Source organism: Cydia strobilella, chromosome 2, assembly GCF_947568885.1.
Source record: "Cydia strobilella chromosome 2, ilCydStro3.1, whole genome shotgun sequence".
NCBI lineage: Eukaryota > Metazoa > Arthropoda > Insecta > Lepidoptera > Tortricidae > Cydia > Cydia strobilella.
In genome coordinates this window covers 17,317,025-17,337,710 of record NC_086042.1, presented here as the reverse complement: position 1 = coordinate 17,337,710, position 20,686 = coordinate 17,317,025, and positions in this window count along the sequence as shown.

Genomic DNA, 20,686 nt, shown 5'->3' with positions numbered 1-20,686 from the left:
ATTATTTCCGAAAATATTCACTTTATCAAAAAATGTTTTTCTAAAACCCCTATTTATTTTAAAAGACATCCCGTTGGATAGAACGACATCCCACATCATAGGGTTGAAACGAAACAAAAAATCCTTACATACATTTTGTTTCTTTCGAGGCGATTATTTCCGAAAATATTCACTTTATCAACAATTGATTTTTGAAAACCTGTATTCATTTTAAAAGACCTATCCAACAATATCCGGCACTATAGGTTTCAAATGAAAAAAAAATCCTTACATACATTTTGTTTCTTTCGAAGGGATTATTTCCGAAAATATTCACTTTATCTAAAATTGATTATTGAAGACCCCTAGATTCATTTAAAAAGACCTATCCAACTATATTCGGCACTATAGGGTTGAAACGAAAAAATTTTTTTTACATATATTTTGTTCCTTTAGAAGCGATTATTTTCGAAAACAGTAAATGTTTTAAATCACATTTAGAAACGGGTCTATCGCGAATTTATTTTGTTACCTTTATTTACCGACGTTTCGACACAGGTTTCACTGGTCGTGGTCGCGGCTAACTGACGTCCCAGCAAAATGTCAAAACAGAGATTTGAGTGACTACCCCACGAAAAGTGCATTTAAAGTTCGAGGTAGACATCACATTTTTAAACCACCCACTACACATAAAAGTTAATTATAAAAGTAAATGTTTGTTCAAAACCCCTATTAATTTTAAAATAACTATCCAACGACATCCCACACTAAAGAGATAAAGTGAATATTTTAGGAAATAATCGCTTCTAAAAGAACAATATAAATGTAAAAAATTTGTTTGTGGGGTGTCGTTGGATAGGTCTTTCAAAATAAATAGGGGTCTTAGAACAACATTTTTTGATAAAGTGAATCATTTCGGAAATAATTATTTAGAAAGAAAAAAAAAGGGTTTTTCCTTCTAACTTTTGAACCATTGATCCAAAAATTATGAAAAAGTCACAAAAATAGTGATTAATAAACATATTCGAAAATAGTTAAAATAATCGTGATCAGTTAAGCCGTTTTTGAGTTATCGCTAAATGTCTTTCCTTCTTATTTTCTTTAAAAGCCTGGCAACCCTTATTTGTGACCGGATTTTTGCAGGCAACCCTATACCATTGTATTCGCAATAAAATTACCATTATTTTGATATATAATTCAAGCGTCACACAGATGGGTGCAATTATCAATTTTAACTTACCTGTTTAAACACGGCAACCTCATAATAGTGACCGGAAAAACATAGGCAATCTAATTTATTCATGTTGTAGAAGTTGTATACTTTCCATTGGAACTTATTTCGTTCGTCAGACAAATCGGTGAAATTTGAAAAAAAAAAAAATATTTTCAAAAATTTATTAAAAATAGCCTTGACCATATTTCATTAGGCAACCCTATTTATTTATGTTCAGGAACATATTTTCTTTAATAAAATATAAATTTTATCCGTCAGACGTATGGGTGAAGGTCGACCATATATAACGTATCTTAGACTATTATAAAAGTAATATTATGATGTCTTACGAGTAGGTACTTACTTCTTATAGGGACACATAGGTATGTATGTCTTTCAAGTAATAGGTATTACTTGAAAGATTGTCCATTTGGTTAATAAGTTTAAAAATACATTTGTGACGTTTTTAACCAAAAGGTACCACATTGTCGCTTGTCGATAAGGTTGATTTCTAATTGAAGCTATATGGAAACAGCGCCTTACTGACAAGCGACAATAAGTACTCTTTTGGTTGAAAATGGCACATTTATATTTTTACTATTTCCGTTTTTAATTTTCACCATTTGTATAGATTCAATTTATTTTAAATTATTGAATTTACAAATGTGGACATCTTAAGTATTCCTTGTGGCTCGTCTAACTTGGGGTAAGATCCAGAGCTATTCGAGGAAGTTTCAGTCTCATGGGTATAAAATTAGATACAATGGCTAGCAAATAAAAAAACGTACACTTATTAGAATATGAAATAAGCTATTTTATTTAATTGTATACCTACTTACTAGATATTACTTGTATCTCTGTTCAGACAAGACTTGGCTTGTGCGTTTAATAAGTTGATAACTGTCATGATACTGCTATATTTATAACTTTGAAACATCAATTTTTACTTGCTTGACCATTGTCACTGACACAAAACTATAATCAGATTACAATAAAGGTATTAGTGAGTGTATAAATTAAAATGATATTACATCTAGGCAAACAAAAATTCATTCAGCACTACTCCATTTAGTGAGGTTATCGGACGTTCTCTATTGGGAAACTATGACATTTTAGAATTACTCAAAATTGCATACCTCTCCATACAAGCTTGCCGATAGAAAACGGACTAAGAAGATTAAAATAAAACATATATCGTTCATCGTCATCGCTATACGTCATAGCGTGTGGCTGTGGCTTCCGTTATGTAAACTACGTTAAGAGGCTAATTCCAACTTAACACATCTGAACGCTGCAATATTTTTTATTCAGCGTATTCCAGACGAACATACCTACTCAGCGCTTCAATTTAATCGGCCATTATTTTACTCGCCAGTGCACAAAAACACTCAACGGGATTGTGTGAATCCGGAATACAGCTTTAGTTTTACGTTTACAATTTGGCTTGTACGATACCACTACTCACTACTAATAAGTAACTCTAGAGACTTGTATAGGTATAGGTATAGGTACTTGTTGTTTTTAGGTCGTCAATGATATTGATAATTCACAAAATAAACAAAATAATGTTACCGAAGAAATCCATTATCCAAATTTATTTTGTTCAAGATATAACATGAGCTACAAATGAGAATCATAAAGATTATCAATTCTGTAACACAATAAAAAAGTCAACAGGTAAGTGACATTAGAAATTCATACAACAGGGTTGTTGACACATGTTGAATTTTATAAATATTTAAATAATCCCGAAAAAAAACCGAGTAAATTTTATAAGTAAATAAAAAATTTACTCGGTTTTTTTCGGGATTAACAATCACTAAAACATCCCAAAATAAAAATTATGAGTTGGTTGATTAATACCATACATTTTTGTAATTTCAAAGATTGGAAGTCTACCCAAGGTCTACCCAATAATTATTATTATATAGGTTACTGGTTTTTGGTAGATTATCTTAATAAACTTGTCTGTTATCTAAGTCTACATATATATAGTCTACATATATCCAAGGAATCACGTATTTAGCAGTAATAGGTATGTGTATTGATTCAGGCAATGCAAAGCAAACAGTTTTGGATCAGCTCATTTGTATTCTATTAGCGAGACATCCGCTGTACACCGGCTAGATCAATACCGGTAGGAAATATGCTCGTGGTGCGATCATATCGGTACGTGGGATAAACGTGGACACTATAAACACACAAAAGATTCACAATGAGTTGCAAAGTATTGTATATATTGTAGCCGCAGTTTTTACAGTTGAAATATATCGCACTGCATGGCACTATACAATGGGGCAGCTGGATGACAAACGTAGAAGCTTAACAATGTAGTTAACGAATAATGCCGGCACAGAGCGTCGTCGTGCGTCGTTTTTATTACTCCCCGATGCGTGGTCAGAAACGTGAAACGTTTAGGTGCCAATTTGATTTCAATATAAATGCCTCGTTTGCATGTAACTGCGCAGTACGCGTCACGATCGCAATAACTGGGCAAGGCTCACAAAAATTGTATTTTGTTTTTTTTCCTGGGCCTTGCTTTGAAAATGCGTGAAGTAATAAGTTATTTAAAGAGTTCCAGAAAATTAGTTATATGGTTTCTGTATACGTCAGCGATTGATAATAAACATAGATGACGAACTAGCTCTGCAAAATGACCCCACACATTTTGAGCCACGCTGGGTGGGGCGTAAATATTGCGCCACGGCGCTATTTAGTTCGCAAATGGGGCCCGTTGTCACAGTCGTAGTAAGAAGTATTTAGATTATTTCTTTAAGGAAAAGATTTACTGTGCGGTTAAATGATGTGCTAGCCGTTCCAACAAACACTGAAAATATTATGGGATTACCTTTCACATATAATTTGGCCATGATAATATTATTTTGATTTATTTTGCTCATGACATATTTTATATGGGGATGATGTCATGCATTTTTAAATAGCCATTGATATTAAGATCCTATTATTTTAAATTTGTTAATATGTTGTGGTTGTTTTGATATAGTCCGTTTAATTTAAATTAGTGGTAGTAAATACTAATCGCCGTTGTAGGTGGCGCTTTTTTAATGTGTATATTTTAACATGTCCCTGGCATCTTGGCTCTTGGCTCAGCCCCTTGGCTAAAGGACCGATGTGGCTAATTTTGGTATAGAAATATTTGTGGACTACCCGTCTTTTTCCATGTTAAAAGAGGGACGGATAATCTATCTCGCCGCGAGATGCTGTCGCGCCAAACATGTGCTAGCCCTACAGGGACGGTTAGAATGGTGAGAAAATATGGAAATTGCAAGGAAAATATTAAAAACAACAATGTTATTTTCCCACACAAACTGTTCTTACGACGTGTCAAATAAAAATTTTTGCATTTTTTCTCTGATCAAGATGAAAATCGATATCTGCGAATCTGAGACAGGCTTTTTATTATGATTCTGAGGTAAAAGCGGCAAAAACGGCCGCCATATTGAATTTCTCTATTTTGGCTCTAATCAAGATGAAAATCGATGTCTGAAGATCAATAAGGACCTTTATTATGAATCTGAGGTCAAAATTTATAAAAACGTTTACGTTATTTACGGTACATCTGGTGCTCCATTACCCTGTGCTATAACAAGCACATTACGTAACTATGTCGAAAATTTAATGGGCCATATGTACTGCAAAACGTCGTACGATACACGTGGGAAAAGGTAATTCGCAACTCGTGTCGATTTAAAACACTGTCTTCGGTCGTGTTTTAAAATTCGTCACTCGTTGCGAATATCGTGCTTGTATCGTTAATAACTATTAAAAACATGCGACAGACGTACATGGCCATCAATAAATTATCTATCCCATTATTTCTTTAAAAATAAAATAATAAATTATCGTATAAAAATATTGCATATAAAACATGTTCTATATTGCATGAAACCGTCTACAGTTTTCATTGTCATGTATTTTCAAATGACAGTGTTACAGCATGGTTACGGCCAATCAGAGCGACTAATTTTAAAATAGACCAATAGTATTTCGGGTCGGTGAAATTGATCAATCATAATCTTGGTCAAAGAAAACCCATACCTAAACTTTGACTTTGCAATTGGTCCGCTGGTGAGCATGCGTATTCTAATTTTGTAGCCTTTTATAAGCTGATATTTTCCTTGAAGCTAGTCATCCATGTTTATTATCAATCGCTGGTATACGTTTATTATTTATTTGTGCTATCCGGCGCTCGAAACAAATACTCAATTATAATTACGAAACAATACTCTTCAAACTGCTAGATTGATTTCTATCGAAAATAAATAAGAACGACCGCACGGAAGCTCGTTTTCACATTGGAGAGCTACGATGTCACAGACCGACAGACAGACATTGGCGTCAAACTTATCGGTGACACCCCGCAGGGGTAAAAAAACTAATCATGTCAGATGAGCCCACTCTCAAGGGGTCGACTAATAGCTACCGAGGTGATCTACTATTCATCTTCTGACTCAATCATCAGATCAGCTTGACGATAAGTACTAAATTATTGTATTTTGAGGTCACACCACACCTCAATCTGTATTGTCAAAGGAGAAAACGCCATACCAACATTCAATAAAGGATTTAATGTATAAAAAACACGGAAAACAGGCATAGCTTAGGTAAATCACACTCCGATGCCGCAATGGCGAGCGATCCTCGTCTGACACTTCGGGACGCTTCAATCATAGTGTGACCATATGGTGACCATCGACACCGACCGTAGGGTTGCGCTCGAGCAAACCACATAATTCGGTTATCAGTATTTATATGTAAAGATAAAGGTACCTACAAAATTTCAAATCAATGAAGCTATTAGAAGAACCTAGGTTAAAACCGATTTGTAATATTTTTTACATTTCTAGTTTCTTACTTAGGTACTTCTTTAGTTGCACGTTAATATAATTATGTCATGTAAAAATATTTTTTTTATGTAAGATCCGAACTTCAAAGCAGAATAAATTTTGAAAATGGCAAATATAATGTAAAACCTCTTCACTTCATACTATTTTAGCAACATAGCTAAGGCATCTTGCTTACTTTTGCTACAGTAGAAAATGCATTTAATTTATTAGATATTTTGCAATTTTCAAAATTACCACTCATTCGTAGTTATCCCAATGCACTGTACCCAAAGTAAGTATAGATATCCTAACTTAATGACTGCGAAGTAGTTAAATAAATTAAATGTAATAAATAATTATCAAATTATCTTAAGTGTACGATATTAGTCATTTATTTAAGTTTAATAGAAAAGACCCATATTTATTGTTAATCAACAATAAATTAAATGGGGTTTGGTGTAAGGCGGGATTGTAATTCGGCTTATCGGCGAAGTGGGGGCGCGCTACGGTTGTAATCTTTGACGCTGGAGCACGTAAATGGCATTTTTATACTAAAATAATTTACAGAGGCCAATTCTAACTTAAATTGTGACATTAAAATGATATCAGTTACGCGTGCTTTTCGCTAGTACTTGTCCGTAGTTACATGTACTCTATCGCGAGTGAGACGCACGGGCATCCGACATCATCATAATAGATATCAATAATATCATTTTGATGTCCCAATGTAAGTTAAAATTGGCCTCAAAGTTTAAGAAAATGATTGTTACGGGGCTAAAATTATAATCATAAAATAAATTTAGAAATACTCATGTAATACCTAGATGGGTAGTAAAAATTATTTTCTTCTTTCTTCTTGACTTTTTTCTACTTTAACATTTTTTTACGCGTCGCGCAATTAAATTGAAACATTGTTTATGAACAAATTATGTATGCGCATTTTTATTAAGCTTAGTGCTACGAATAAATGCCTCTACCATGTGGCCAAGAACCTCTCCTCGATCTCTTGTTGCTATCCGATTGGCTAAAATTTGGCACACATTGGTTTTTTAGAATCGTCTCGATGAGTATATTAGCAGTCTGTAGAAAAAAATGCAGTCGACGAAATTTTAGACAAAAACTTAGCCTTCGCTTTGTAGGTGCAGTTATTTAACGAAATCTAAAAATACAATAAGAAGGTGTAAAATTATGTATTTTATAAAATATATTGACAAGACAAGGGTAGAAAAGTCACGATGGACTGGATGATAATGAATTACAGATGTCTTGCACAATTATTTTCCATCGTATTTTCACGGAAACGTACGAACGTGTCTTGCTATTTCAGTCTGTCTCGGTACAAAAAGTTCTGAGGTTGACTGAAGTAGCATGGCAAATACGAACATTTCCCAGAAAATACGATGGAAAACAATTGTGCACTAAATATAACATAAGTCTCGTAAAATAGGTATTGAAGTAGAACTGTGTCACTTTGTAAAATTGAAAAATTAAAAAAAAATTGTTAATGATATTATTTTCAAAATTGCTTTCTTGGGGTTGGATATGAGGATATCACGTATCATTTGTGGTATATTGTACAAAAAAAATCAGCCATATCGTATCTGGAGGAGCCCAAACTTAGTATGTTTTGAAAATTCTTTTTGTTTAATTTAAAAAAAATGGCTGAAATGTAATGATGTGTTTGATATATTTTTAGAATCGCCTCAAAAAGCCCTATCCTAGGATACCACACTCGATAGGTTTAAAAAAATTTTTTCCATACAAAAAAAAATGTTTCAGCACTCCCCTCCTAAGGGAATTTTTTTTTAGGAACTGCGGGTCGAAAATTTTGTTTTGACCTCTAGTATGCGTGTGCCATACGGCTAACCTGTACATCGATTTGCGGTTTTTCTTTGAAATTGGAGTCGAGCGGCTTCCACTATTTATGTAGTTGGATCTGGATAGGTTATCCTTAAGGGGCCCACAGATTACCAGTCCGCCGGACGATGTCGGCCTGTCAGTTGTTCGGAACTGTAAAATTTATGTTCTAACTGGCGTCGATCGTCCGGCGGACTGATAATCAGTGGGCCCCTTTAGTCTGGAGTCTATTAAGGGTTCAACCGTTGTTGCGTATCCAACAGCACATTTCGAGTGGTTCTAAGTTAAAACTTTTTAAAATAGGATGTCACGTGTCCTGAATTTTTTTATTGAAATCACTCAAGAGCCCTAGTTAAAATAAATCCGATACCCATTTCTTAATACAAGCAACCGCCGGGCAGAGTAAATCTGCCATTCAGAACTAATGGTCCAGCCCCTTAAGATATAAATCTTCAATATCCTCGGAGATTTGGGGAACGACTCTGGGTCTTTGTTAATGTTTTGGCCTGGGTGATTCTATGGAGTTAATCAAATTGTTGGGGAATAATTAGTCTTAGAAATTGATGAATTTAGATTGATTGTGCTCGGTTACGATTCCGGATCTTAGCGATTGGATTTGATTGAATTAGTTGTGAATTTAAATATCATACGCGTTTAAATTACTTATTGTAAATGAGCAATTTAAATTTAAGATGTGTTAGAAAACGCACAAGAGTTTCATTATGTTTTAATTAACTAAATATATAGTATTTATTATGCACCATACAGTTAAAAATACCCAAAAATGAAATACAGACAATCTTTGGGTAGCAGGAGATTAAGAACTTACAATATTAAACAGAGTAGTGCCAATATACATACATTACCCCTCATTTTTAACCGACTTCAATTTCATAGAAGGAGGAGGTTCTGTATTCGGTTGTGGCTGTTTTTTTATGTAAGTATGTTCATCGATTACTCCGAGACCCTTGGTCCGATTTGAATAATAAACGGCGAGCTCAATATTATCCAACATGAACTAGCTTCCAAAGTGTTTTAAGTGGAAACGAATTACTAAACTTTTAACTATATATTTTATTTATTTATTTAAAACTAGCTTTCGCCCGCGACTTCGTCTGCGTGGCATTAGTAATTTGGGGACCTTAATTTTTAAACAAATCTGCTTTTAAATACATCCTTCGTTCACCCCCACATTGGTCCACTCTATACATTTCCACCCCATTTTTTACACCCTTGAGGGATTATTTCGGGGATGAAAAGTATTCTATATCCTCTCCCACATTTCAAACTATCCCCATAAGTACCAAGGTTCATCTAAATCGGTTCAGCGGTTATTGATTCCCCATACAAATTTCCACCCCCTTTTCACCCCCTTGAGGGGTGAGTTCTGGGATAAAAAGTAAAAGTATCCTGTGTCCTTCCCCGCGACTCAAACTATCTGTATACCAAATTTCAACTAAATCGGTTCAGCGGTTTAAGCGTGAAGTGGGTTACCACACAGACAGACAGACAGACGCATCGCATTTATAATATTAGTATGGATTTAATTCAGACAACAAGGCCCATATTACAAATACCTTACAGTCTAACATATATATGCATTTTGTAAACTTCAACTTTTAAAAAACTAAAACACTATTTGCAACCATAGCAGAATAAGCTCCTCGAACAACAAAACTTTGCAGAATCACTCTATTTAACTGTTGAAATCATATATTGCGGTTGCGTTTTAATCAATTTGGAGTGCTAAAGAGTTGTTCGCTAGTGTAACTGCTTGGTATTCATTTACCTATATTCCTAATAAACTTTAATTATTTACAATTTTATTGTCTCAATTTTCCAATTTTACTGTCCAAATTTGAACTTCCTCTGAATGACAATAATGTACCTTTTCCTGATATGGTTGTTTTTTTCTTATGATACGGGAGGCAAACGAGCAGACGGATGGTAAGCGATTACCACTGACCATGGACACCCGCAACGCCAGAGGAGTTGTAAGTGCGTTGCCGGCATTTTAGATGGGAGTACACTCTTTTCTTGAAGGTTTGAAGATCATATTGGTCCGGATATACCGCAGGCGACAGTTTATTCCACAGTTTAGCTGTGCGAGGCAGGAAGTTTCTGAAGAAACGCACAGTTGAGGACTACCAACCATCTAATTGGTGAAGATAATGTCATTATGTCATTTTATAACAACCTAATTTAGGTAAACTAGCTAAAGCTTGAACGTAGGCAACTAAGCATTTCACAACCCTAGATGCTTACAGAATGATGTAACATTGATCCTTAATCTGACTAATCCTTGTCGAGGAATTATATAGGCTTTACGTAATGACCCGGTCAATTGTGGCTTATGTTAAAGGTGATGTGATGCTGTTATACTATGTAACACTAATCAGTAATCATAATAAATTGCTGTGGGTTTCGTATTTCGTACCCAAGGGGTGACAAACGCAATCCTAATACTGGGTACGCCTCTGTAATCAGTATGTCTGTCAGAAAACTCTCAAGAACCGCAATAGGCAGATAGTTAAAAATGTACACGAAATGTTTAAGTACTACAACAACGAAACAATAACAGGCTATCGCGATAGTTACTCATGAAATAAACCTATGAAAACCAAAAATAAAATAAAATAAATGAAGCCAATCACTCAACCAAGTTTGATAAGCCTCTGGTTCTTGCCAAGGAGAAGCGTTACATACCCAGAATGCTGCGCGAGGCCATTGAGATTAAGAAATATCCAAACTTTAATAGGGAAGATGGCTTTTCTCTACCACCAGCTTGGGATCCTGTAGTCCATCTGATAAAGGAGCAAGCGAGACATAGACTGTGAGACCTTAGTGTTGGATGATGTTGGACATTCTGAGTATAATATGTTTTGAAAAGATGTGTCCCGCCGAGTCGGTCCCATATTGGGATACCCTCCTACAATTTAGGAGGGAATTAAATCTTCTCGGGTCCGTGGTGTAGGGTTGGAGCCGGCGTAGTTTTTATCGCGTATATATATATATCTTTACTTGAAAATAATTGTAGTGTATAACTAGCCTTATGAACCGATTTTGCATGTACAACCAGCCTTAAAGTTTATAGTATATGATTGTTCATTATTTTAGTATGTGGGTATTTTTGCACTTTGTAATTTTTCCTCAGTCACCCGTTGATCACGAACGCTGTAAAGGGTTCGAAACGTCGGGATGTATTATAAATTCAATATACGCGATATAATCCGTTTTCATTGTTTTATTTCATGAATAACAGGCTAGTTTAATGAAAAAAATAGCATAAGTACCATCAGATTCACAGCGCAGGCTTCGTTATCTTATAAAAAATTCATCCACCTCAGCATGTATAACAAAAATTAGATTAAATGAAAAATTAAGAGGTGCTCCATTCAACATGCATTTTTATGTTTTTTTTTATCTCATGATAGTTAAACATAAAAACAAGTACCTAATACAAACTGGTAAAGCGTTATTTGAACTCAAAAGAAAAAATAGTTATGACTTAAAATAATTAAACAAAGCTGAATTTGGTATTTTTTATTAAATTCTCAAACCATTTATTTAATGATAATTAAAATCTAACTCGGCTCGACTCGGCTTTCCGAGCTAGTGAGGGGAAAAAAACATTGTAGATATTGTGGGATGACGTGGAACCTCGAGGTGCGAGTCCGACTCGGACTTGGCTCGTTTTACTATAGATGAAAATTTAAGTGTTATAGTTGTATCATAAGTATAAGGAACACCAAAAAATGGCAACGCTTGTTACACTTAACGTTTAGTGACCCGTCTTAATTTTAGCGGTACTTAACGTAGTGGCACCTGGCACCGTAGGGGTTCTTTTTACCTAAGATAATAAGAGTAGGAAACCGATTTCTTAATTTTGCAACACTGTGCACTAGATAGACAGCACTGTTGACTGGCACCCATTGAAATTTTAGCAAAATCCGTCTTTTTGTTTGAAAATGGTTGCGTTAAAATCCAGTGCGGCTAGAAATCTGGCGAATATTATATTTTATCATTTTTGAAGTCGGTGTTTTTTGTTTTGTAAAAAGTTTTTTTTTCCGTTTTTAGTTTTAAGGCATTATTAAAAGCATGGTTAATCATGGTTAATACTAAATTCGACATAATTCCTTTCACTACACCAAATCCATCCTCCGCCCCGCCACTGACACAATCCTTCAACCCTCCGATCACTCAACCTCACAGCACATCAACCCTTGATCACTGAACCCCTCGACCCTGAACCCTAAACCACCAACCCTTCAACCGCCATTCCCCGACCCCTCAACCCCAGACCCCTTATCTCCTAACCCTAAAGCAAAATCATAACGCAAAAGCATAATAAGCAATATAAGAGGGAAGTTACACATATCGCGAGATGAATGAAGTGAAGAATGCATTTGATGGAAAGTTGGACGTGGTGCTGGTGTCCGAGCGCGTTGATGGAGTCAGTGTACTTGAGATAGATGGGGGAGGACTTGTCCCTAAACGTGACGCATATCATCCGCCGTTAGACATCTCGCTCCCATTAGTTACCACGTTGAAACCTGTCTCGGAGCGAATCGATCCTGGTAACGTTGACACACGACAGGACTGGAATTTTCAGAAAGCTGATTATGACCTCTTGTATGAACTTTGCTCCAAATTGAGCTGGAAGGAAGTTCTCTATTCTGATGATGTTGACGTAGCGGTTGACAAGTTTTATAAAATTATATATAGCGTATTTGATGCATCTGTACCAAAGAAAATTCGCTCAACGCGGACCACGAGACGTTATCCAGTCTGGTTCACGGCGGATTTAATTGCTGACATAAAGACAAAAGCTCGTATTCACCGGGATTGGAAAGCTACTAAAGATGTGGCTCTTTACAGGCACTTTGCCCATCTCAGGACGAACTTAAAAAAACGGATTTCCTTAGCGTATGCTCGTCATATTGATCGCATTCAAAGCATGCTTAAATGTAATCCACGTTTATTCTGGCAGCACATAGATAGCCTTAAGTCGATGGGAGGGTTTGCGTCCAAGGTTACCCTGGAAGGGAAACAATTCGTCGGAGTGGAAGCTGCGGAGGCCTTCTCCAGATTCTTTTCCAGTGTCTTTTTGCCTAACGTTCCTCGCCTTGATTTAACTACTCTACAGAGTAGTACCCAAAAAAGTTCTGCACAATATGTTAACATAAATAACATATCTATGCAGGATGTAGTGACTGGTATTAAACATCTAAAGGGTAATAGCTCAATAGGGCCCGACAACTTACCGGCTTATGTTGTCAAGGGATGTATGGATTTCTTTAAAGTTCCTATACATCACTTGTTTAATTTGGCTCTTTCTACTGGCAGGTATCCAAATCAGTGGAAAACAACGCGGGTAAGACCCATTCCAAAATCTAAGGACACTGCCAGTGTCGACAACTACAGGCCTATAGCCGTGCTGTCTACACTAGCAAAATTGTTCGAGTCGATACTTCACAGGCTGATAACAGGGCAAATAAAACCGTTCTTGTGTGACTCGCAGCATGGTTTTAGAGCGAAGCGCTCCGTAGACACCAATCTGATGATCCTGACTGATACTATATCTGAGCATCTTGATAAAGGCGTCCAGGTGGACGTACTTTATTTTGACTTCAAGAAAGCGTTCGATCGCGTGGATAACGATGTACTTTTACACAAGCTGAATGGTTTAGGCTTTTCGCCTAAGTTGCTCGCTCTATTTGCGAGTTATCTACGCGATCGACAGCAGTACGTTCGTCATGGATGCTTTGTTTCAGCTCCTTATCACACGAGATCTGGTGTCAGCCAGGGTTCCATACTCGGCCCTCTTTTGTTCGGGTTGATGGTCAACGATCTGGAGACAGTAGTTAAAAACGCTAAGTGCTTGCTATATGCTGACGACCTGAAGTTGATTTATGGTGTAAAAAATAGTGTAGACTGTATTTCTTTGCAGGATGATATTAATTCTGTGATGCGGTGGAGCGTTGAAAATAAACTCCTCTTTAATGTAGCCAAATGCTGTGTATGCTCATTCAGCCGAGCTGCAGAACCTCTTCTTGCGCAGTATACGCTCGGACCTGATGTGATTGACAGAGTCTCTTCTGTGAAAGATCTTGGGGTGGTGTTTGACTCGCGTCTTATGTTCCACGATCATATACGTAAGCTAGCCGATAGTTGTTTCAAAAGACTAGGCTTCGTGATCCGCAACGTCAAGGACTTCCGTGATGTTGAGGCCATAAAGCTTGTCTTTAACGCATTGGTGAGAAGCAAGTTGGAGACCTCGTCAATTGTGTGGAACCCGTATGAGTCGACTTACGCTTTACTTCTAGAGAAGATTCAAAAGGCTTTTCTTAGATTTTTGTATAAGAAAATATATGGGCTTTACCCATTTTTATATCCAACCAAGTTTTTGCTCGGAACACTCGGTTACAACTCTCTAGAAGTAAGGCGTAACTGCGACTTACTTGCTACCGTTTGTCGCATGCTGCGTGGCGAATCAGACTGCCCTGATCTTGTGAGTCGCGTACTTAGACTGCACGTACCGGATATCCCTAGGATTAATCTGAGACCGCGGGTGCGCCCACTGTTGGCGGTGCCGGCGGCGCGCACTGTGTCACGCAGAAATTCGCCGCTCCCTCGAGCACTGACATTACTCAATGCGCTCCTGACGTCAGCACCTGATTGTGATTTGTTTGCATGGAGATGGACGACTGTGTACCGTGAATGTCTGAAGTATTCTGAGACGATCGATGATAGGCCTTCCACAGTCGGTGTATAATACTATGTTATGTGAGGTGTTATTTCTGTTTCTTCCTGTGTATTTTGTATCTTGTACCTACTTTTGTACTATATTTTTCTGGAAATGAAATTTTCTGTTAGGTTAAGTTTCTCGGCGCATTGGTGTTTGCTGTAATGCCGTTTAACCAGAATTGTATTAAATAAATTAAAATTAAATTAAATCGCCCGTGGTCTTGATCACCAGTAGCCTTACCACGAGTTTGACACTGACATATTCACTAGCGTGTGCGTAACTTCTTTCTATGCATTTCGCTCGTACTGGCATCCTAGTGCGAGCGAGATGTATAGAAAGTTGCACTACATCAAATTGATGGTTTTCCGGAGGAAATGCTTGAGTTACTTTAGAAAACACCGATATCACTATTCTCGTGCCTTTAAAATTTTTGTAGATCCCTCTATTCCTCATGGATTCCATTATCAGATCAGAACCAATAACATTATGGGAACACCTTGGAGGTAACTTCTTTCAAACAAAAAAAGAATTACTCAAATCGGACCACGGGTGCCGGAATAATCTACATTTAGAAAATCATCACTATTATCATCAAAAGAATCGTCATCATCATCAGGTCCACTTCATCATATTGGTGGTTTTCAAGAGGAAATACTTGAGTTGCTTAAGAAAACATCCAAATCACCATAGGTGCCTTTAAAAAATGAGGAGTTCCCTCAATTCCTCATGGATCTCACCATCAGATCAGAACCAAATTAATATGGAACTACCTTGGAGGTATCTCCTTTCAAACAAAAAAAGAATTACTCAAATCGGACCACGGAATCGGACCGGACCAGAGAGTAATCAATCGGTGAACATACTCGTACATAAAAAATAGCCACAACCGAATAACGAACCGAATATATACCGTTTAATTCATATTTTTCGTAAAAAACATTTTAATAATTAAAAATGAATGCATCGGTTTTGTCTTATGTATAAATTCTCAAGTAAAATATAAATATTAGTTATTTTTACATAGCAATAATATATCTAAAGACTTATTTTCACATTAAAAATTCGATGTGTTTTTTTATTATTTAAGTCTTATTATTTACATCACATGTTGTTAGCGCTAATATCTATTATATAAGTAAAAGCGAGATACACGGTTGAGTGTTGTCAAAATGAGATCAAGTTTAAAATAGGATGGCAGATACTACCTACTGTCTCAAAACACCACAAACATAACTGTTTTAAATTAGTAACTATTTTAATTTATTAACTGTTTTGTCATAAGATAATCTTTCTTGTAACTAATAATAGCGTAGCAGTTTTATGACTGTTAAAGTCTAGATTGACAAGAATTGTAATTAAGGAGAACTCTCATTAACAAGGTTATTGTTAAGTCTGTGATGTGGGAAGTGACACTAAGAAGTTATGACGTAGCAAATAGGTAAAAGGTAATTTACACTGGCTCAATATCTAGTTGCGTATGACCGTGAAAAGCTGCCCGAAAGTTTAATTAAAGATTCCTCTTTCTTTTTGAGTAAAACATCTTTAGGCGCGACTAGAGGGTAACTCAGATTTTTTTTCTGACGGAAGTAACGCTCAGGAGTGACACACGCACAAAAGGACACACGTCAAAGTGCCAACATAGCGATTAACGTCATCGTCAAAGAAGTTTTACTTCAATCGCGCGTAAAGATTAGACGCACATACTTTTTTTTTTCAACACAATTGGATCCCAACAAGTCGAAAAATGTATCGCAAATTTTGAAGATATATGAACGTTGCAAGTTAAATAAAAGCTTGTTTTTACTTAATTTTAATTTTATTATAAGTTCATAGTTTTCAAAATGTTATAAGTTATAACCTAAATTTACAGTTTTTTATAAAATAACTTGCGATTAGTATAGTGTTGATGAAATGCGTAAATTATGGGATTTACAAATTCGCATATTTTTTAAATCAATTAAACAAATGTTCTCCATTTAGTAGGTTTCTAATAGCTTATTGAGTTTAGTAAGAAGTACTATGAAATTATTACGTAAAATAAAATCACAAATATTTCAGACGTTTTGTAAAACTCCCTGTCCTTGTCATTTTACTTCACTTCACTGTCACTTTAGTCAATTGTCACTGCTAAAACATGTAAAGCATCACTTAAAATAGAATCACCATTTATTTCAGTAGTTGGTTCATAAACGTAAGGGCCTAAATTTCTTGTTGTGTCACTTTGAAAATCGTCGTGTTCATAATCTTCGATATTAACTCTTGATTTAGGATTATGCACATTTAAAATATCTCTTAGAGCTCCAACCATTTCAACAACGTCATTGCTCGGCTCAATGACGTCACTGTCATTTCTGAATTCCGCAACCAAGCGTTCTTTCATGAAAAAATTATGTCCGACATTTTCATATATTGTCTGATGATTTTCTATATCTCCTTCACAGCAACGATGGAAAAAAAGATTTACAACTGGTCTTCCATGGATGGAGCTCAACACTATGTACAGTATAATGAGTACAAGTACGCAGAAGGTCAGGAATCTCCACCACATTTTTCCACCATTGTGTGCGACTGATTTGCGCCAGAGTCGATGACTAATGACGTCAGGAGGAAAACGTTGAACATTTTTATTCGATCGATGCGTTCATCGTTCGATTGTTTGCTTCCTGCTTAGTGATGTGCAACTTTTAATCGTAACTTGAAGTACGATTTTTTATTTTAATCGTAATTCAACGATTTTTAATACTACAATAGTTGTAAACCACTATACGGCCCGCGTGATAAAAAATACAGGTTGTCACATGCGAGTTGCTGACAAATATCACGTTATAAATGGGTGTAATTTCAAATTGCGATTTTTAGATACCACACGTGTGTTATTACTAAACCGGTAACAAAACTACTTTACACTGCTTTTTTAATAAAAATCATATATAAAATGGCATATATAAAAATTAACACTGATTACCATAGGCTAGAACAAATCAATATCAAAAGTAACTATTAGTCTGTTACTTCGCCCAGTAGGTAAAACTTACTAGTAGTACTTCACAAACTCTCAAGTCTCAACTCCCACAATACAAGCCTCACTGAGCTTATTACGGGACTAAGCCGATTTTTGTAATATTGACCCATATTTATTTATTTATATTCGCGTGGAAATTCTGACATGTCCTAAAAGCTTCGTTATCGAAAAAAAATTACCAATGCGACCATTTTTATTATTATTTTAACAATTACCGTAAACTTACATTAGCCCTAAGGAGTAACACTAAGGGTTAACCCACCTATAAAAACTTATTTTATTAAATTAATAATTAGTTAAAAATTACATCATGATGATTAATCTACTTCTGGGTAAGCTTTAGATGTCGTTTAAAACAAAAAATATCAATATTTTATTTGTGGCCCCTTTTACTCCATAGGGTAAAAAAACCGCAAAATTTACTGGTCCAAATATGATTGGTTTCCAATAAGAGTGATGCTAAGTCCGAATTAAATTCTTTATTTGTCAAAAACAATACATTGTCCGTTTCAAATACAATCACAAAAAATAATAATAACAAATCTTAATATTTCCCCCAAATCCCCTGCTTCCGGCATAGACCCCAGAACGCTGGCGGCGTTACCTCGTTGCAGCGCCAGACAATCTCTGAGCAAAACTTGGCGTATTTTATCAACATAATAAGTGTAATAAAATAAGGGGGTGCCGTTTTTTCTAGCTAGTTTGATTTTTTCCTATACAAACGTGAACCACCCTAACCCATAGTTTCTACAGCAAGCGCCGCAAACTCATACTCATTCATTAAAAAAAACCGGCCAAGTGCGAGTCGGACTCGCGCACCGAGGGTTCCGTACTTTTTAGTATTTGTTGTTATAGCGGCATCAGAAATACATCATCTGTGAAAATTTCAACTGTCTAGCTATCACGGTTCATGAGATACAGCCTGGTGATAGACAGACAGACGGACAGACGAACAGACGGACAGACGGACAAACCAGACGGACAGCGGAGTCTTAGTAATAGGGTCCCGTTTTTAACCCTTTGGGTACGGAACCATAAAAAGAGTATTTGCGGCGCTTTAATGTTTGGGCTTGGTCAGCGGCAATCCGAATTTGATAGTCTGCCACGGTGGAACTTGCCGAAAGTACAAAAAAAGAAGTCCACTTCCGGTGCGAAAAAGGGGGCTGATTTTACCTATCCGATACCGAAATAATAGTTATGGCAGCAGTTAGAAATTTACTGGTAGACACAGAAAAGCGAAATTTTTCAGTATTTTTATTGCCGGAAGTGCTTGGCAGACGCTCCCAAAGGTGACCATCGGGACCCCTAAATATACCCATCTGATACCAGCATGAAACCAATTCCAGTCGGTAGGTATGAACAATGAACCCTCATTTCAGGAATATATAAATCTGCCAAGGCTTTTCCTGCCGAAACACCTTAACAGACGAGATTAACCTACCCTCATTACCTATAACCTACCTACCTACCAACGCCTGAAACTGAGATACTTACAAATATTTACAAATCTGGTTGTGTTAGTCACGGTACGTTTAGATTTAGTTCAATACGCTCTAATAAATCGTCAAATTAAATTTGTTTACGCGTGAATATTAATTCCATCAATTTATTATCAATTTCAGCTGTAACGTAAACACTTCAAAGAGGGCTTTGATGTGTTATTGGTAAATACATTTCTAATTTGTTCTCACACAAATGGTAATCAAAGATATAAGTACCCCTTATACATAAAAATTTACGGGTCTGATTTAGTTAAATTATGTTTTATCCCTTTCTTACAAATACATAATTATTTAGCCGATATAGGTATGTTGTTGTATATAATGCGAAATAATGTTGATTTCTTAAAAAAGTTGATGTCAATAAGACTGTTTAGTTACCTAACTACTTGTATTCGATTCCCTGAATGACTTTAAAATCCATATGATACTATTTTTTTAGGATGTTTGACAAGAATAGCTTTATGCTTAATAAAAATTATAAGAATGAATAAATTAACCACATTAAGTATATTGTCTCAGGCAGCAAAGATAAGTTTATATCAACCATTAACAAGTGGCTCACCCGATAGAATGTTCGTCTTATAGTTTTTTTTAATACTAACTACTTACGCTATTATAAAACATCCCTACTAGCCGCATGTTAGTCGCGCTGCAAACGCGCGTCTGGTTTGCGCTAAATTGAAATACCGTCAGTCGTCAATTTGTATGCTGATGCCGCCTGTTTGCCTGCCTCCACGCATATTAAGAACCTGATGTGGAAGGAGCTATATTTACATTATATTGCCGATGTCTTTATTGCACCTAATGCGACAACTGCTGCTAGTTTTATATATTTCCACCAGTATTTTTATAACAGTCTGACGTAAATAAATGGTTCGCTTTGGGATGGACTTGGTGGGGTTTTGGACTGGGATGGAGCAAATTTTCAGTCAATATACATCTTTCTTTTTCCGAGGATCTCAGATACCTATATTATTTACGAATTAGTATACTAAATGGATTCCATAAACTTAGATGCTCTTCAATAAAATATTTCTAAAAGTAAGTACCTAGGTTATTTTAACTAATTCTAACTATTTCTGTAGGTCTTGCAGTTTTTAAACTCTGCCCTTTGAAGCTGATGGGGCCCTGAGTTCGAATCTTAATAAAAGCATATAAAATTTAACTATTATTTTATTTTATAAAAGCATTTATTTGCATATTGGATTATCAGTTCACCAGCGTAGCACAGCCAGAATCATGAGGACCTTTGATTTTGCAACGTCGGTCGAGAATCATTAGGATCTTTGATGATGCAACGACGGTCGTCGTTTTCTTGTCAACAATTTAAATCACAGAAAATTTTGCGAGATTGAGATACCCTACATAATCATACCTATAATATGTGGGTTTCAAATCAAATTTCATGCTTAAATTTGGCCGCATTTGATTACTATATCTACCGATTTGATTTACCTGATGACAAGAACAAGATTGTTGGAAAGTTTTATATATATTTTATTATTAAATAAAGATTCA